Below are 20,821 nucleotides of genomic sequence, written 5' to 3' on the forward strand. Positions count from 1 at the left end.
ACATGTAAAATCCCAACAAGGGTCAGAGGGGCCAGGAACTGAGAGACTGAGAGACTTCCTTTCCAGAGATATCCAGTCCCAAGAGCACATGACTGGATCAACCTCCGAAGAGACTGAGTTAAGTAATCTAAACTTTGCACATAGAGTATCCTAGCAGAAGAGGGAGAAGGTTTATTTTCTTGCCTTTTGTCACAAATTCAGTATCTCTGCTTAACTGATTCAGCCTTTCAGTGGAAGGCAAGCATAAACCCTTGCCATAGCCACTTAGGGCAGGGAAAGAGAAGCTGATGGAGCAAGGTCTCTCTGTAAGAGACTTGAAATCAGGCTTGCTTTCTATTTAGTACCAAGTAAACCATATGAAGAAGCTCCAGGGAGAGAGAGAACTTCCATACACTGGGCTCATCTATTTGGTTTGTCATCTTATCAGCTCTACCATTCAGAGGGACTTCTTCATTTTCTTGAATGTTTTTTTTCCACACGATTTTGATTTTGGGACAAGGCTCACTCATTACAAACTAGTGACATTGGGGTGGATCTGCCCCTCTCTTTTGAATATTCAGGAATAAAGACACTTTTTGAAAGCTATGTACTTCACTGATTTTCCCCTCAACTTTTCTCTATTAGCATTCCTGGTTTTGTTATTTTTTTTACTATCCATATGAGTATGTTGGTTGCCCTGATTAACAGATCATACCCAGTGTTATTTTTCATTGCTTGATTTAAAATAAGAAAGCTGCAATTTTATATTTCACTACTGTATTTTCCCATTTATTGTTCTAGTTGGATTTACTGTCTACTTACCCAATTCTAGTAAAAGGGTAAATTATGGTTTTATTCTGGTGTTCTGATTTTATCTGGTTTGTGGTGCCATAAGTAAGAGGTTATTTGAGAAGGGCACAGAATTGTGGTATCAGGGTAAGCGGAATCCTATCTGATCCTCCACTTAGGCTGTGAATCCGAAGATAAATCATATTAGTAAATATAATTTCTCATGTGGTATTCCTCACTCCTAGAATAGGGGTAATTCATAGCCTGGACTGGCTTTTTGACTTGAATGCAAAGCATTACATATGGCTCAAACCCAGCACAGCAAATCACCCAAAGAACAGCATGAAGCATCATATTATGGAGATGTTTCTCATCCGCATGGACTGGGGCACTTATAAGGATAGAAGAGACAATGAATGGATAAAAGTACTGAAAGTTCCTTCAGTCAAATCTACTGACCTCTGCAAGAAAGCTGAGACTGGGACAGAAGTTCACCTTTCAGCATGAGAATGACCTAAAGCACACAGCCATAGCTACACTGGACTAGCTAAGGTACAAAAAGATAAATGTCCAGTAGGGTCCCAGTCAGAGCCCCAACCTCAAGCCAATTGAAAATTTGAGGCATGATTTGAAGACTGCTGTCCATCAATGCACCCTGTATTACCTGACAGAGCTTGAACAGTTTTGTAAAGAAGAATAGTCTAATATTGACAAATGTCAGTGTGCAGAGTTGGTGGAGACTTGTCCCACAGACTCATAGCTGTAATTGTTGCCAAAGATGCTTCGACCAAGTATTGATTCAGGTAGTTGGAGATTTATCCAAGGGGAATGGAGAATTATCCAGTTGTTGGAATTCAGGCACGAATGTCGGTAAATAAAAGTTAATAAATAAAATAAATAAAAATAAATAAATATATATGATTTGTCCTTCAATAAAATATTTTTGGCCCTGAAAGGTGTGATGGAGTAAGGCATGTTGATGAGTGGGAAAAGCCTCCTTATGTAAATGCTTGAAGGACTTAAGCACTAACATGAAATGTGAAAAAATAACTTACAGCTCTTTTGAAAAGGACTGTAGGTCCACCCCTTCCTCCATCTCTGGCCATACCCAGATGGGAGGCAAAGGGGAAAACAGTGATGAGTGAAAGGTGAAAGGAAGTGACCCTGAGGAGCATGGAACACAAGACAAGGAAAGAGAGGTGGCCTAGGCCAGGACTTCCCAAATCTATTCTTGTGACCCTCAGCCAATAGAGTTTTTGAGATGTATTCAATAAATATGCATGAGAAAAATTTGCATACATTGTAAACCAACTTATGCAAATGTATCTTATGCATGTTCATTGTGAATATCTTGAAAATGCAACTGGCTATGCGGTTATCAGGATAGATTGGGGAAGTGCTTTCCTAGGCACTGGAGATTGACCTGTAGGAGAAAAAGAGGACAGACAAAGCCAGACCACCTGCCCAAAAGGGACCAGAAAGATGGCTGGAGCACTGCCTTTTACATTTAGTTATGTTCTTTCTAGCAATTATGAAAGCAAGCTTGTGTGCAGTATGTCTCTGAGTCTTCAGAATGATCCCCTTGTGCAGTGTTTAAGCATATTGATCCATAAGACATGGAAACTTCCTAGATAAAAATAGAAAAACACAAATACATAAACATGCATACCACTAATCACACAAAATTAACAAACTATAGTGTATAATGTCCCAGTCTGAAAGATGAAAAGCTCCCCGTCTTCACCTAAGGACAGAGGAATCACCTTCTCCAGATTCCACTTCCTTTTAAACATCAGAATCCAATGTGGGACATGGGACTTGCATCCCTAACTCCCGAGGGCAACCCACTCCATTCCCCCACCATCTACTTACATCTCCTTCGACTAGGGGCGGATTGAGGGAAAATAGTGGCCCGGGGGAGTTTTCTCCATACTGGCCCAATGGTACCTAATTACATATACAATATAATTTACATATATATGTACACACCCCTATATTTCGGCATGGTCCTCCCATATCAACACAATACTATTTGCCAAAACTCAAAGAATAACAACCCCACCTATGAAAAAGTATACCACAAATATTACACCAGAATCTAAAATATCAATACACCTCCTATCAGGAAAACAGAACAGGCCAAGCTACTACAGATCCCTACAGGGAAACTATATGCTAAAAGAATGCTTCATCTCAGTCTTTGCATGCAGAACACAAACTCTCACCAAATACAGAATAAAGCCACATAAAGTATAAATAGAAATGTGCAGACAAAAACTAAACTGTAAAACATATCATGCCAGACTCTATACAGTGCAACAATGGAAAAACAAAAATGTCACCATTCCTCATGAAACAATTAATAAAATCAAGATATATAAATCATGAATCATAATTATAAAATCATACTAATAAAATAATTTCAAAACAGCTGATGAATAGAATATCCAATAATTAAAGACTCAAGCAAATTTTGAAACCTTTACCAAACACCAATAAAATATTTCAGACAGCAGACCCATTACATACTACCCAATAATTAAAATGGTAGTCAATCAAGAAAAATGAACTTAAAAAGCCACCTTTACTTACCCTCTCCAGCAGTTCTCCTACTCCTTTCTCTTGCAGGCCACACCAGAAGCAGCAGTAGCTGCTGAAGCTGTCCTCACGGTCCTCTTCCTTAGGGACCACAACCAATCTCTTCTCTCTCTCTCTCTCACACACACCAGTCATACCCTCAAGACCAGTTTCTGTCTCTCACACACCAATCATCTCCCCAACCAGTCTCTCTCTCTCTCTCTCTCTCTCTCTCACACACACACACACACACACACACACACACACACACACACACATACCAGTCATCTCCCTGATCAGTCGCACACATACACATGTCACCTCTCTGGCCAGTCTCTCTCAATCACACAATGCTCTCACTCCCTCTTATACACAGGATTTCAATCACACACATGCTCTCTATTTCACTTACATACAAGCTCTCAATCACACACATGTTCTATCTCACTTACAAACAGGCTCAATCACACGCATGCCCTCTCTCACAGCCACAAGCCAGCCAAAAACATGCTCCATCTCTCTTGCACACACACATTGACACACAGAAGCACCCTCCCTGTCTCACATACACATTACACTCTCACAGAAGCACCTTGCTTTCAGACTTGCATTTTTCACTTTTACTAAAAGTGAAAGTGATGATCCCAACCATTAAATAAGAAAACCACATTCCTATCAGAAGGCGAAATGACACCCTTCCTTCAGGTTCTGTCCTCCCAAGGGACAGCCACCCACACCGTACAGCTTCTCTTGTTTTACACTTTCAGGCAATAAAGCACGTGTCTTTCTTCAAACTATCAGTCGTATGATTATTCATGTGGGAGATATGGAACCGAAAGACATCCTTAGTCAACTTCCCTTTTAAATGGGAAGATTCCAGTCTTAGTCATTTAAAAATATACATTTTCTAAAAGCTTAAAAAAAAATAGCAAAACCGTTTCAGATTGGAACTATTCTAGTCTTCATGCTTAAATTATGCTTAAAAAAAAAACCCAAACCCCACCTGGCATCAGTATCTTAAATTTGTGATTTTGCTGAGATGAACATTTTAAATAGTTAATTTTTTTTTTTTTGCTTTAGTATTTGTCTCTACCCACTTTGCTAAATTTTATTTTCCAGAAGAGGGATGCTTAAAATTCAGTAATTTCATCTTTCATCCAACTTTTCAAAAGTTGCGCTACCAGCACAAAAGTTGAGGAATATGTATTATCACATTTCTGTTATGCTCAGGCTTGTGGACCCTTGGGCCGACGAGGGGATGTTACACCTTGCGGAGGATCCGTAGGTTCTCTCGTCGGGTGGCGAGGCAGGACAGAGGAGGAGAGCAGCTGACCCTTGGCACTGAAGACAGAAGCTACTGTGGAGACGGACAAGGAGATGAGTAGATGAGCGGTCTTCACCACTGGTGGTCTGCGGTCCCTCTGGGAGGAGCCCGTAGGGACCCGGGCCGCTGGGACTTAGGTGGACCCTTGGAGCCAGTAGTCCAGAAGAAGTCCGAAGCCGAGTGCCAGAGGGTCGTCGCTTGCCAGTCCGAAGTCAATACCAGGAATCACCGTCAGCCAATCCGAAGTCAATACCAGGAATCACCGTCAGCCAATCCGAAGTCAGGAACCAGGAACACCAAGACGTAACAGGAAAACAAGATGCTGGAACTCACTGAAGCAAGCAGACTCAAACAACACTCACAGGAGATGTTGCCAAGTCAAGGAATGAGCAGAGGAAGCCTCCTTAAATACTTCCTCTGCTCTGGATCATTGGAAGCAGTTGAGCATCGTTAAAGGGATCAGGTCCCTTTAAATTCAGTGAGGGGGTGCGGCCTCGCGCCTAAGATGGTGGCGGCCATCTTGGATTCCATGGCGGCGGCCATCTTGAATCCCATCCGCGGGGAAGAAGCTGTGGTTGCCGCACCAGGGAGGCTAGGATGGCTCTCCAGCATGTGGGCACCCCGAGGGCCTGTGCCAACGTGCGGGGGGCAGCGGCACCGGGCCAGGGCTCCTCTCTGGACATTTGCCGCGGCGGGTCGTCGCGGTGGTCAGGTAGGGGGGGCGCGCCCACGGACAGCCGCGGGCGTGGAACGCAACAATTTCATTTTTTTTTTTAAATGGCAGATTCCTTTCTCACATACATAACACACACACACACACACACACACACACAGAAGCACCATTCCTTTCTCACGTTTATGCATACACACACACACAAAGCACCATTCCTTTCTCACATACACACAGAAGCATCCTTCCGATCTAAGGCCCCCGCTGAACAGCTGGTCTCCGGTGGGGGCCGAAGAAATTAAAATCGAGGCCCGCGGGGGCCAAAGAAGTGAACACCGGTGCTGCTAACAGCAGGCAGGCGTTAATTTCTGAGCGTAAAAGGTACGGACTGGCCACACATTTTATTTTCAGTATCCCAGGTGAATAATTAATAGATTCATCAACATGCATTTGCATGTGATGAGTGCTATTGGTTTCTGGGGGGGTTGGCTGCGTATTTTAGACACGCCAAGCCCCTTACAGTTAAGGGGTAATGTTAAAGAGTGTGCTCAGCCGAGCGTACCTTACAGTATTGGCCTGTATACAGCATATGGATATCCTGTGAGGTCTTACCAGCTCCTTTGAGGCCCCTCAAGCTCTCTAGCCTGCGCTCTTATGGCAAGGAGAAGGGAACCTCCCTTCATCCAGAATCCCCTGCCGTTTTCTGTCTTAAGGAGGACTGCGTTAAAAGCCTGAACCGAGCTCCTTAAGGTAGAATGAGGGAGTTGGCTTTATACAGGGTGGCCCATGGAAAGGTAGCCTGCCTCCAATTCCAGTGCATTGGAGGCAGACTACTTTTCCATGGGCCACCCTGTACTTCGCCACAGCTCCCTATATTCTAGAGGTCCCTCTAGAATATAGGGAGGGGGGGGGGTAGTTCTGCCAAATTAACCCAGGACTTACGCCCTTCTAGCCCACTACCAACCAAGCATCACTTCCTAACTCACTTAAGGGGAAACCCACACCAAAAACCCCTTTAATAACTTCAGGTTAAAACATTGCAATATACACAGAGCAATCCACAGTTCAGCACTATGCTTGATGCCATCCATCTCCATCCAGCAGGAATGCTCAATCAACAATTCTCCTAGCAACTGCATATCAAGGACACCCCAGGGTCTTCCCCACCCAAAAATGCCTTTAAATATTAACTTGTTAACAAGGATACAATTGGTGATCCCATCCCTTTGCCATCTTGCTTCCCAGAATTTCTACTTAACTGGATTTCTGCTTGGGCTTGGACTCTGATCTGCAGCACTACATTCTGGACTATCCCGACTATGCTGTTTCCAAATGATGACAGGATTTCTAAGATATTCTAACTGCTTTAGTCACTCTATAGCCTATCTTCCAACAAAATGAGAAAAACTGAGAGACTTATTTTTTGTATTCTGTAAGAAAGCACTGAAATGGAGCATTATAGCAAATGTTTGTAAAAAATTGAGAATGGAGATTTATATGGTTAAATAAATGACCCATAAACTATTTAATGGGAATGGCACAGTTGCAGTAATGCTCTGTCTCAATTTGTACCAAGTTTCAGCTGGAATAAGTATCCTTGGGTCTCATATCTTCCAGTGGAAAATAAAAGGCTTGCATGCATTTGAGGGTTTGTGAGAATGTTGGTGGCTAGAGTAGAGTGTAATCATTTATTCATGGTTTTCTGAGGGCCAAGCCTACACCCATTATATATTACAACAGGCCTAATGTATCTTTTGTGTCTAGGAGAGAGGGGATTGAGGGAGCGAGACTGCTGTAGACTGGGAAAGGAGGGCGGGCAGGCGGCATGTGTGGGAAGGGAGAGGGGACTGAGAGAATGGGACTGAATTCCCTGTTATAAATGTCACACATGCCACTGCGTGGAAAATGGGAAAAGTGTGGGTGAGAGTGAAGCAAAAATATTATTCCGAGGGAGAGACAGTAGTCATACCTTTAAGGAGTTGTTGCTTAATGAGCTTTATTCTGCAAAGAAGCAATTTTCAGAGTTGAGGTCCTTTTGAGAGTAACACAAGTCAAGTTTAATTCTTATTTTCTTGCTCTTAAAATAAATATTCATGTGTTCGTAGCTGCAATGGAAAGCAATGCTTGAAGCAGTTATCTTCCATCATCTGTTCCATGTGCTTCCATCATCAGCTCATGCCCCAAGTTATTAAAACAGACTGCATTGTTCTGGCTGAATTTTCTTGGCAATCTCACAAACACACAAAAAAAAAATCCACAGAGATGTTTAGACAAAACTCAGTCTTCCATCAGGATAAGAAAAAAACACAATTTAGAGGAAGCTCAAATAAATTCCACTGCATCCCGAACAAGATACTCCGCTGCTTATAAATAGGTAAACATTCTTAGCAGATAGAGAATAAATGGTGCTACATGTTGGCAAGAGAAAGGCTAGTGTGCAGCTGTGGAAGCAAATCAGAAGAAACAAAACTATGTGTCAGCTAGAAATTCAGTTCAGAAGGGCAATATCTCTGCACTTGTCAGGATAGTTTCATTCATTTTTTAATGTACATTATGTTTTCATATTAGAGAGAATACTAATAATTTTTTTAGATGACTGGAGATAACTAAGACAATTATTAAGGTTAATGTTGCGCGATAAGTGAAATTTTCATTTTGCTAATATTTTTGCAAAATATATATCATTTGTATTTTCATAGAAATATTTGCCATTGATTTTTATTGGAACATTTTCACACAAAAACTGAAATTTTTTGGGTGTATAAGTTCTTTCAGGAAACTCATCAAAAACAGTTAATGCTCAGGTCAGTAAAAATTTAACATGCATGGTATAAAACCACGTAATGGGATATGCAATAAATTTTGATAAGTGTATGTTAAATTTTTGCTTCACTAGGAGGGCTTCAATAGTAGTTGGCATTATAAAAAAATTGCTGCGCACGCTAACTGAATGTTGAAATCCACTCTGCTGACTAGCTTGATGTGAAAGAGATAGTTAGCTGGGGTGGGTCCCCAAAGAATGTGTGAAGACCGTTAGCATCACAAGCCCCCTCCTGCTCTGTTTGCATTAATATGCATTGTAACATTGGTTACATTGAAAAACAGGACTAGATTATAATATCCAATAGAAATATAGTTAATAGGCAAATAAGTAGGAAGTAGGTTTTTGCCTTGGAGTCACAGTGAACCAATGCCTTCCTTGTTATGACAGAGGGCACTATGCTGTCATGATGTTTATTGAAAATGTTCCCGTGCATATCCCTTATAAATGCAAACTGGTCATTGTTAAATTGGACCTGCTGAGAGCTATAGCTTTGCATTGCTAATGTAAGAGAACTTGTAGTTTACCTGTAAAATGGGTAATTACTTTTTAAGAGAGCCCTTCTTCTTTTGTAAGGTATTGTGAGGCCAGTATTCAATGTGTCATTTAGTTAAGGAGCTATCTGGCTAAAGATAGTTGGATAACTTGTTCCTTATATTCAGCTGCATACATGATTCAACTGAATATACTTGCTTAAAGTTATCCGACTACATATAGCCGGATAACTTAAAAACCTAACTGGTTATGTTTGGACCCTGCTCCCGATAGGGCTTTTACAGGTTCGGGGAATGGGGGAAGATCATGGGGGGGGTTGTCGGGGTACAGTGGTCAGTTTATCAAGATGTGGTAGATGGGAGTGAGCAGGCCTGGCAGAATTCTTGCAAATCCCGGTGGAGGGGGGAGGGGGAACGTCCATAGCAGGAAAGGTTAATGTGATCAATAAAGGAGGTGATATGGGGTGAGTATTGCATGGCTACTATGGCCTCTGCAATTTGATAATAGGGATGAGAGGAAATTGGGCCACAAGGCCCTGTATTTTTTTTTTCTGGTGCTACTTACCTGATATCTTTTAAAGATATCCAGATAGAGATAGCAAGTTATCTGGCCAAACAAGGCTGGAAAATTTTAGACCTGCTTGGAATATGCAATGTTTGGCTATGTTAGCCGGATAACTCAACCCCTCCCCAAAATGCCCCTGGAATGCCCTTTTATCCTGCTAAATTATAGCCAGGTAAATAGTTATACAGCTATAATTTAGCTGGATAAGAGGCTGAATATGCCACATTTGCCATTTAGGCAGATAAATTATGAGTTATCCGCCTAAATGGCTTATGAATATTGACCTCTGTAAGTTTGTTAATTAATTACTACTACAGTCTATAAGTCAGTGAGTGAGTTGGCTAATTGCCATTATCTCATAGTTATACATTTTGAATTCTCAAGTAACTCTTTATTTTCTAAATGTCACAAATTTAATTGAGCAAAATATCTCTGCTGGAAAAAAACAAACAAACAAAAACAGAGGCTTTGCAATCAATGAAGTAAATATATAATTTATGTTCAATATATTTTATTTTAAAATTCACAAATACAAGTAAGCGAAGTGTGTTAGTTTCTTACACACCTCGCAGACAAAAAAGAACAGTAATCAAGAATAACCCCAAAAAACATCTTTGAATCCTAGAATCCCCCTTTCCCTTTCCCATACCCATACCCACCCCCTCCCAATATCTTTGATAGACAAAGACAGTAAAGAAAAATGTCTAGTTATTCATGTGGAGGGATTTAGGACTAAACGCTTAGCTCTTGGAGGAAGTGATTGAAGATACGAGTTCCATGTAGTTAAGAAGGAACATTGTCTTTTAAGAGATGTTAGTGCTGTTCTGCGATCCATTTGTAACATATCGTGTAGTAGATTGAGGCATTGCCAAAAAGAAGGCTGGGTGGTGAATCTGGCTAAGAACAGTCTTCAGCTTGCTCATTCGTTGGAATACCTTGGGGTTCGGTTCGACTCGAAGCAGGGCAAGGTTTTCCTGCCGGAAGCGCGTATTCAAAAGTTGATGGTACAGCTGCGTCTGTTGATGAACGCTTTGTGCCTGGTCCTACCTGCAAGTACTTGATTTAATGGCGGCAACCCTGGAAGTGGTGCCATGGGCAAGGATGCATATGCATCCTCTTCAGTGCTCCCTGCTGTCTCGGTGGCACCCGCAGTCTCAGGACTATTTTATTCAGCTCCACCTGCCGATGGAGGTCTCCTCCCAACTGCAGTGGTGGCTGCATGTGGATCATCTGAGAAAGGGAGTTTCCCTAGCATCACTGGACTGGTTAGTACTCATGACAGATGCAAGCCTCCATGGTTGGGGAGCTCACTGTCAGGAGCTAACAGCACAAGGGCCCTGGAATGCAGAAGTGTCTCTCCAGAACATGAAATGACCAGAAGCCAGGGCGTTCCGGTTGGCATTTTTGCAGTTCGGTGGCAGCCTACAGGATCAAGTGGTCCGGATAATGTCAGACAGTGAAACAACTGTGGCTTACATCAATTGGCAGGGAGGCACCAAGAACCAGCAAGTGTCACAGGAAATAGATCAACTTATGGAATGGGCCGAAGTGCATTTCCAGATGATCTCAGCCTCACACAAAGCAGGAAAAGACAATGTAAGAGCAGACTTTCTCAGCAGGGAGAATCTAGACCCAGGAGAATGGGCATTGTCAGATGAGGCGTTTCAGCTGATTCTAGATCACTGGGGTCTCCCATTTATAGACCTGCTGGTGACTTCTCACAATGCGAAAGTTCTGCGATTCTTCAATCGCAGGAAAGATCCAAAGTCATTGGGGATTGATGCCCTGATGCAGGTGTGGCCAGAAGACAAGTTGCTGTATGCCTTTCCTCCCTGGCCCATATTGGGTAGATTGATTCGAAGGGTCAAGTGCCACACAGGAATGGTGCTCTTGGTTGCTCCAGATTGGCTCAGGAAACCCTAGTATGCGGATCTGTGGCAGCTCCTGGTGGACTTGCCCCCTCGACTTCCAGCACACAGAAATCTGTTGCAGCAGGGACCTTTTCTTCACAAAGATCCGACTTGATTTTGTTTTATGGTATGGCTCTTGAAAGGGCTCGCTTGCTGAAGCATGGATACACTGCAGCAGTGATTTCCGCCTTGCTAAAAGCTAGAAAGTTCTACACTTCCTTGGCCTATGTGCAGGTTTGGCGAGTATTTGAGGTCTGGGGTGAAGATCGAGGTACTCTTCCTTGATTGGTCAAGATCTCGCCTATTTTGGAATTTTTGCAGGATGGCTTGAATATAGGCTTGGCCCTCAATTACTTAAAGTTACAAATAGAGGCTCTCGCCTGTTTTAGGGGTCATCCAGATGTGGCCCATTTCTGAAAGGCGTAAAGCATCTTTGTCCTCCTTTGCAGTTTCCGGTACCCCTATGAAGTCTTAATTTGGTGTTGGATTTCTTAGCGGGCCATACGTTTAAACTAATGCGTAACCTTTCCTTGCAGTTACTGACCTTGAAAATGTTGTTTCTTGTGGGAATTTGTACTGAATATAGAGTTTCTGAACTGCAGGTCTTGTCTTACTGGGAACCATTCCTCCAGGTGACTCTGGGTGGTCTCTGAATTTCATTTGAATCAGTCCATCTCCCTGCCAACCCTGGACAGAGAGAGATGTAGAGGAGTATCGTCTGCTGCACCCTTTGGATGTCAAGAGACATATCGTCAGGTATCTGGAGACTACTAAGCCTTTACGAAAGACAGATCGCCTCTTTGTCCTTCACAGTAGTACTAGACAGGGAGAGCCAGCTTCATGGAGTACAATAGCTTGCTGGATTAAAGAGGTAGGCACAGCTGCATATGCTGAGGTTGGAAAGCCATTGCCTAGTCAGGTTAGGGCTCATTCTACTAGGGTTCAGGCAGTATCATGGGTGGAGGTTAGTCTGTTGTTTCCCTTTGACATTTGTCAAGCTGCAATGTGGTCCTCTTTACAACTTTTTCCAGGTATTATTATCTGGATGTGCAGGCCTGGGAAAATGTAGCCTTTGCACGTGTGGTTTTGACAGGACTGTGGGCAGCCTCCTGCCCTATTCGGAAGTAGCTTGTGTACTTCCCACTGGTTCTGGATTCATCTGACCAGACGCTAAGAAATAAGAAGTTACTAATTACCTAATAATTTCCTTTTCTTTAGGGTGGTCAGATGAATCTAGCTTCCTATTCTTGACTGCCAAAGGATAGTGTTATGGTCCTCCTGTGGGGCTAGGTGTTACAGGGATTACTGGTAAGTGTTCATCCAGCCCCTAGACTAGTGTTAATACATTTCTTGTCTGAACTCAGTGCTTCATATTGGCTAAATATTGAAATGGTTATCTGTTTTTAATTAAGTTTTTGCTAGTCTGTCCACAGTTGCTTTTGAAGAGAATACTGGCAGGCTGATATCGTTGCTGGAGTATATGTACTGTGATGTTAGTTTGCTCCGGCTCCATCTGCAGGTAGAGGTGCATAACCCACTGGTTCTGAATTCATTTGACCATCCTAAAGAAAAAGAAATTATCAGGTAAATAGTAATTTCTCATTAAATAAGATTACTACATATTTTAGCTTTATTTAATGATTGTGGCTCAAATCAGCTATTATTGTCTTTTTAACTTAGCAGATAAATACAATGATGGTGTCTCCTAGTGTCTGTGTGGATTTTTTTTTTAAGTTATGATTTGAGAGAATAGGAGCCATTCATTTATGTTTCTTAAAATTTATAAAGAAAAGGCCTAAAGCCCTGACTGAGGGGTGGGGGTCTTAGAAAGTTAAGAGATTTGTTTTTACTTCACATTCAGTGGTTGATAAATTATCTTAGTAGTTTTTGAATTGTGGTCTAAATGTGTGATTTTTGTTGGGAATAAGCTTTTCTCTGGGAATAAAAATTTGGAATAAGCTTTTCTCTAGGAATAAAGATTTGAGTTTTTCAAGTTATCCACATTTCCTTGAGTTGAAGGGATTCCGTTGCCAATCCAGCAATAATTGGGAGAAAGAGTGGATATCCAGCTGGTTCCATACCTAGGAGGAGAGAGGAGTGGAGTCCTCACAGTGGTGCTTATAAACAGCAAATAGCTAAGGAGGTACCCACAGGGTATAATGGAGAGGAGAGGAAATAATTGGATGTGACTTTTGTCTGGGTTCACTCAAATGTACTATTTGGTAAAATGAAGAATTTTTCCAGCAGGTGAAGGTTCAAGAGGTGTCAATGTAAGTGTGAGGAACAGGAAGGTTCTTACCCAAAAGGAGATGGACAAAGTGGAAAAGTATATATGGTGCCTGTGGGAATACTTGTTAAGAGAATAGATCTGGAGAAAGAAATCTTGTTTAGGAGCAAAGGGAGAGTAACCCCAGTGTGGTGCCCAGTCTTGAGTTCTAGTGATCTGCTGGAGAGAGCAGACTCTTTTTTGCAAGGACAGCAGATCATCTGGAAGGAATAGGACCCCCTAAACCAGAACTGGAGAAACCTGCAGCCAGTGTATTAGATAAAGGAGAAAACATTTTTCAGTCTGACATTGGGGCCTGAGAAAGAAATAGGTCCTTGTAATGATTTTTTTTTAGAAAATGCTTCTACTTGGTGACACAAACTGCATGAGAGAAGAGTGAGTAGCCTTTGTGATCTTTGTGAACTATTTAAGATGCTGTTTCTCCTGTGTTTTCTGCATGTTAGACTATTTTGCTAATTTTTTTGCCTTTTTACTAGCTTTTGATTTTGTAGACTCAATAATTATTTTCTATTGTTTTGGAATACACCTTTTGGTGTGGGCTACATTTTATGGTGATCCCCTTAGGCCCACAGCTGAATACTGCTCCCCATAGCACAAATCCATGCATTCTTTCAGAGGCTGTAATCAGTTGACTTGTGCTCAGCTATTGAGTTTGGTGGTCCGTGGTAGGGATGTGCAGAGCAAAAGTTTAAGTTCTTATGTCCATATGTCCAAAGGGGGTCCCATTTGCGGTCAATATGGACATAAACAGAATTCAATGAGTTGAGTATATGTCCATTTGTGCAAATAAAAATTTAAACCCCTCACCCTCCTTAATCCCCCCCCCCAAGACTTACCACAACTCCCTGGTGGTCCAGCGGGGTCAGGACGCCATTTCTGACCAACTTTGCAAGGAGCACGTGACGTCGGTGTCACGGAGTGACGCGGCGTCACGTGATTCCCCGCGGGGTCGCTTCCGGGATCCTCGTTCGGCCCAAAAGGAACTTTTGGACAGCTTGGGAGGGGCCTCCTGACACCCCCAAGCTGGCCAAAAGTTCCTTTTGGGCCGAACGAGGATCCTGGAAGCGACCCCGCGGGGAATCACGTGACGTCGGCGCCACGTCGGAGTGATGCGGCGTCATGTGATTCCCCACGAGTTCCCTCCGGCACCCTCGTTCGGCCCAAAAGGAACTTTTGGCCAGCTTGGGGGGGCCTCCTGACACCCCCAAGCTGGCCAAAAGTTCCTTTTGGGCCGAACGAGGATCCCGGAAGCGACCCCGCGGGGAATCACTTGACGTCGGCGCCACGACGGAGTGACGCGGCGTCACGTGATTCCCCGCGAGTTCCCTCCGGCACCCTCGTTCGGCCCAAAAGGAACTTTTGGCCAGCTTGGGGGGGCCTCCTGACCCCCTCAAGCTGGCCAAAAGTTCCTTTTGGGCCGAACGAGCGTTCCGGCGCGAACCCGCGGGGAATCACGTGACGCCGCGTCACTCCGACGTGGTGCCGACGTCACGTGCTCCTCGCAAAGGATTTCAGAAATGGCGTCCTCACTCCTCGCTGGATCACCAGGGAGTTGTGGTAAGTCTTTGGGGGGGGATTAAGGAAGGTGAGGGGTTTAAATTTTTATTTTGGATCAACAATCGCGATTTCCAACTTATTCAACATAGCTATGTTGAATAAGTTGGAAATCCGATCGTTTATGTCTCATCACTTTTTTAAGTTAAAAAAAAAAAAAAGTAGCGTTTTACATTTATGTTCAATACGAATGCACACCCCTAGTCCGTGGGTCTCTCCTGCCGACACAAGATGCCACCGACTTCACACATGGCTTTTCCTAGGCACGTGCACATCTGATGTCGACAGACTTAAAGGGCTCATGGTGGGAAATTCCCCCGGCTCCCTCAGATGACATCACAAGCCTTGGACCATAAAAATCCTTGTCTCCCTGCAATCCACGCCTCGGTAATAGGTGTCCTGCAACTTTAGTAAGTTGCCTCAGCATTTCTCCTGCATTCCTTAGTTCCTGGTCTTTGTTGTCTTCAGTTCTGGGTCTTCATTGTCCTTGGTTTCAGTGGTCTTCATCTTCAGGTCCTCGTCAGTCCTTGTGGTTAGTTTTCTGTGTTCCTCATCTCCTTGCCTGCCCACCTGTGCTGCTCCTCATCTTCCTGCCCTGCCAATCCGTCCCACCTTCCCTTAGATGTACTTCCCGGTATTGATCTTGGCCTGCTTTTTGGACTCCGCTTGAACTCTGCCTGCCACTGACCTCGGACCGCCTCCTGACCATTCTTGAACTCTGCCTGCCATTTACCTCAGACCACCTACTGGCCATCCTCGAGCACTGCCTGTCTTTGACCCAGCCTGCCTTTGACTTCATCTACATAGATCTTCTATTCATCAGTAGAGGCCCCCAAGACCACCCAGCCCCAGTACCTGAGGGCTCAACCTAAGGGGAAAGTGGGCTAAGGGAAAGTGGGTTAATAAAGGCGAAGCTCCAGCAGGGCCTCTGCCTCATTTAATTCTGCCAGCCAACAGTGTTTTTTCGGGGGCTTCGATTTTCGTTTTAGTGCGCACTATTGGGAGTTAGTGCGTGCTAACTCCCGATAGCACGTACTAACGTGGCAGAATTAGTGTGCACTAATTCTGCCACATTAGTGCGCAGTATCAGGGGAGTTAGTGCTCACTAAAGCGAAAATGAATTTTTTCCGGAAAAAATTCAATCATTTTTCGGTTTTCCCAAACCATTCCGAATAAGGCAATTTCGTTGAAATTTCCTAATTCGGGAAAAACGATTGCACATCCCTAGTATCTACTGAAAATCTCCCCTACATATATGCTCGAGGTGGCATATGCATGCGTCTGTATAAAGTCATGCACACATGTATGCATATATAGCCAATTTTATAATACACACTATTACGCGCATCTATGTGCATATGTTATAAAATCGCTGTATCCTTGTGTGCTACTTGGCAAATGTGAGCTCATGTGTGCATGTGTGCGGGTCTTAAAATCCACCTCTTTATTTCCCAGGGTAGACAAATTCATTTATAATCTCATTTCAGATGGTCTCTGATTACAGCATCAGTTGGAATATTCCTGCAAAGCCCAGGCAACAGGATCATGTATTCATACCCAAGAGCTGCCTTTAACATAAATATTTTAGCCATTGAGCCATATCAGAAAATATCTTTTCTGTTGCCTGGAAGGCCAGAACTGTAAAAAGCTCTTGAATTAACCAACCGCAATGTGTAAAAAATGTCACAGGGGAACAGTGTTCCCTCTAGGGCAGCGGTTCTCAACCGGTGTGTCGCGACATACCAGTGTATCGCAAAGAACACGCAGGTGTGTCGCCACACTTCCCGGTCCCCCGCTGACCCAGCTGCTCCCCGGTCCTCCTCCGCCCGGGCTTAAAATGCTGACAGCGCGGGCGGAACGTGCAGAACAGCTGGAGTCAGTGGCACCGGCATGGTCTCTTCTTCCCGCGCCCCAGAAGAAGAAGTGGTGAGCAGCGGGTGCATGCACCGGAAGAAGAGACCATGCTAGTGCGGGCAGTGTTGGCCTGAAGAAAAGAAGAGAGGCAAGGCCTGAAGGATGAGCAGCGCAGCTCGAAGTAAAATAAGAAACAATAAGGAACAACGTCAGCCCCCACGGCCGATGGGACTCCTTTCTCCACAAGGGCTGAAAATGGTTGCTGCTGCTGCTAGTTCCGGGGGGGCGGGGGGTGAGAGAGTGAATGAGCATGTGTTTGAGATCCTGTGTGTGTGTGTATGTGTGTAAGTGAGATAGCATGTATGTGAGCCTGTATATGTGAAAGAGAGTATGTCTGTGATTGAGAGCCTGCCTGTGAGAGAAAGCATGAATGTAAATTTATGATTGAGAACCTGTATGTGTAAGTTTGTGATTGAAAACCTGTTTGTGTGAGTCTATGTGTATGATTGAGATCCTTTGTGTGTGAGAGAGATCATGTGTATGTATGATTGAGATCCTTTGTGTGTATAAGTAAGAGAGAGCACATGTGTCTGTGTGTGACTGAGAGCTGGTTTAGGTGAGGGAGCATGTGAGTATGTGATTGAGACCCTGTTTGTAAATGAGAGAGAGAGACCATGTGTGTCTGTGTTGATTGAGAGCTGATTTAGGTGAGGGAGCATGTGAGTATGTGATTGAGAGCCTGTGTGTAAATGAGAGAAAGAGAGGACATGTTTGTAAGCATGTGAATGAGAGTCTGTGTGTGAGAGAAAAAGACAGCATGTATTTATGTGATTGAAAGCCTCTGTGTGTAAGCGTGAAAAGATAGACAGCATGTGTGTAAATGTGTAATTAAGAGCCTATATAAGTGAGAGAGAAAAAGCATGTGTATATGTGAGTGACTGAGAGCATGTGTGTATATGTGTGTGATTGAGAGCCAGTGTGAGAGAGAGCGCTGGTGTGTGACTGAGAGAGAGGAGAAAGTTACAAGAAAACCACCCCTCCTCCTGCTAATTCAGAACAATCTCAGGACACCTGGATATCAAACGTTCCCAGGTATACAGAGCAAAATATTTTTTGTATCCTTATTATTTTTCATTACTGGGTCTTTGTGTCTGCTATTTTGAAATATTTTATTGGTATCTAGAAATTTTTTATATGAGTTTTTAATTATTGGATATTCCACTCATCAGCTGTTTCGAAATGTTCTTTTTGTTAGTATGGTTTTACTGCTCCTGATTTTATATTTCTTGATTTGTTTTATAAGGATGGGTGATGTTTCTTTTTTCCTTTATTACACTGCATACAGAGACTCTGGCTTGTTGCAGTTTCCAATTCAGTTTTTTCTGCATGCTTCTAGTTATGCGTTTTGGTCTCTTTATTCTTTGTTAGGTGAGGGTCAGCACATGTGATTCAGGTGAGATTTTCTGCTGCCATGTAGTTTCTGTGTAGGGCTCTATAGCAGCCTGACTTGGTCCGTTTTTGTAATAGGAGATGTATTGGTGTCTTAAGGCCTGGTGTAATATTTTCAGTGTTGCCTTTTCTTTGGTAAGGTGGTTACTGTTTAAGTGCTGGAAATTGGTGCTGTTTTGGTGTGGGATGTTTACCGTTTATGCAATTTCTGTTCAGACAGAATATGTATCATTTCCTTATGTCATTCTTAGCAATAAAAATAATTACCGGACCTTTACTTTTTATTTCCACTGTGAATTGTAGTGAGCAGTGTGTCACACGTGAGCGTGGCCTGTCAGGTGTGTCACGATGGGAAAAAAGTTGAGAACCATTGCTCTGAGGTATGTACTCCTGCAGCTATGCAGCATGCCTCTGGCAGCTGAAAAATTAGCCACTCAGCCTATTCTGCCATGCTGTCACAGGACCTTGCAGGAAAGGCAGCTAGTACATATCTTGCCATTGCTAGCAAGTCTTTACTGTAAGCATTTTCAGAACTTTCTCGCCGGGGAAGGACTATGGAAGAAAAATGGCAGGGGGCAGATTCTGGAGAAAAGAGGATAAGAAGTAGAGGGTAAATACGTAGGAGGCGGGGAAGAGGCAAAGAGCCAGATGTTGGGGGATGGGCTTAATAGCATGGGCAGATCCTGGGAAAGGAGGAGAAAGAAGTTGTGGATGGAGGAAAGACTGAGAAATAAGAGAGTTGGTGGAGGCAAGTGTGAAGATCTCATTTGATCTCTACCAGAAGGAATGATCCATTTACTGGATGGGAGGAAACAGAATAGTTAATGAGGGTTTGTAGCTCCCCCATGTGGGAGCCTAGAATTGCCTGCTCTTAGACTATATAAACCACTGCCACCATTTTAAGGTGTGGAAGATTTAGTCAATCCTTCCAGAGACAGCATGTCCATGGCTGTTCCCTGGTTTTTGTTTATTTTTTAAGGAGGAAGGCCTTTGGGATCTCTTGGATTCAGATCTGGGTTCAGAAGTGTTATGGGTTCAGACCACACTTATATCCTGCCCAAGGACTCTGACCTGGGGGGGGGATAATCTCATAAAAACAAACACAATTACTAGGATTATACCTTGGGGCTTGAACCCAGGAGCTTATCCCCTACACAGAGAGCCACACACAAACTTGGATTCAGTATGTCATGGTTCCAGGTAAGAAAGTAAGTTTATTTGAGTGATAGGAGGATAGAACAAATAAAATCAGATCATATAGAAAAGTAATGGTAGATAATAACAATTGCTACACAGATATAAAATGCTTACATTTCCAAAGGATCAACCATACCATCACATCCAGGGCTCTCTCTCTCCTCTCTTTCTCGCTGTCTTCCCTTATAACCTACAAACGCTTGCTAAAGCAACAGCATTCCCTCCCTCTGAGTTCTTATCGGTTTTCAGAAACAGCTGTGCGGCCTTCATTCTCTCTCTCAGGCTTTAGTATAAGTTAATTGCTAGTTTTCTCATCATAGACTTAGTGGAATAACTAAATAAACACTCTTGCCTGTTCATAAACATTTCACAGTGCAAGACAGTAAACAGGAGTTCACTCAGAGGTTGGCCTGTGGCTATCAAACTAGTCTGTGTCTGGGTGAAAACTTTGAATCTGTACAGCCTATCCTCTTTATGCATCCTTAGCAAAAAGTAACAAAAAATGAGTCCAACGAAAAGGGAGACAGAGAGCTTTCACCTTTTGAAGGACTGTGACTGAAACCTTGCAGACCTCATCTGGAAACCTGATAATTTTTGTGTTTCCTCAGATAGGAGTTTTTCTACCCTCCTCATCTCATATTTTGGCTTCCCCTTTTTAGAATTTTGTTTTACAATATGTCTGGTCTCAGTGTATGTCAACCAGAGGAATGATATCTCTCAACCCAAAAGCACAGGTGGACTGTAAGGAATCCTGGAGAGAAATGGGTCATCTTCCATTCCTGCAGGAAGGAGGAGAGAAGGAGATTTTGTGAACCCATCCTTAAGTTCACTATCATCTCAAGGAAATAATGAGAGAAGAGGAGTAAATCCCTAAAGCAGGATAAGGGAGAGGACAAGAGAAGAACAACAGGAGGCGTAGGAGAAATTGTGACTTTATAAACTATGACTAGATTGATTAAAAATACTTCTTTATCAACTGAAAGGGAGTTTACAATCTGTCCTAAAATTAATTGGAAAGGAAAAGCAATTGGACTTATTGATTTGAATTTAATTAAACCAACAAAATAAATTGAAAAGTTTGTAACAACATATTTTGAAACAATGTAAAAATTAAATTGGAAACCACAATTGCGTCCAGCGTGCTTCTTGCTGTAGTTTGCAATTAAATGCTTGTCAATGCTGTTTACAGTGAACTTTAAATTGGGTTTTGACTTGAAGCAACACAAGGAGCCTTGAAGATCATTCTTCTCCCTGCTTAGGAAACCCTGGAATGTCAGAGAAAAATTAACATCATGGGAGACTTGAACATAAAAGACTATGTTTGAGGTGGGTTTCCTGGGACCTTATTGGG

General features: G+C 43.0%; 1 protein-coding gene across 1 annotated transcript in view; it reads left to right on the top strand.

Moving 5' to 3' along the window:
* Positions 1–20,821, top strand: part of LOC115083383 (chloride channel protein D-like) — a 472,614-nt gene that overhangs the window by 339,375 nt on the left and 112,418 nt on the right. The gene's annotated exons all lie outside the window — the stretch shown is intronic.

Source organism: Rhinatrema bivittatum, chromosome 2 (assembly GCF_901001135.1).
Source record: "Rhinatrema bivittatum chromosome 2, aRhiBiv1.1, whole genome shotgun sequence".
Taxonomy (NCBI): domain Eukaryota; kingdom Metazoa; phylum Chordata; class Amphibia; order Gymnophiona; family Rhinatrematidae; genus Rhinatrema; species Rhinatrema bivittatum.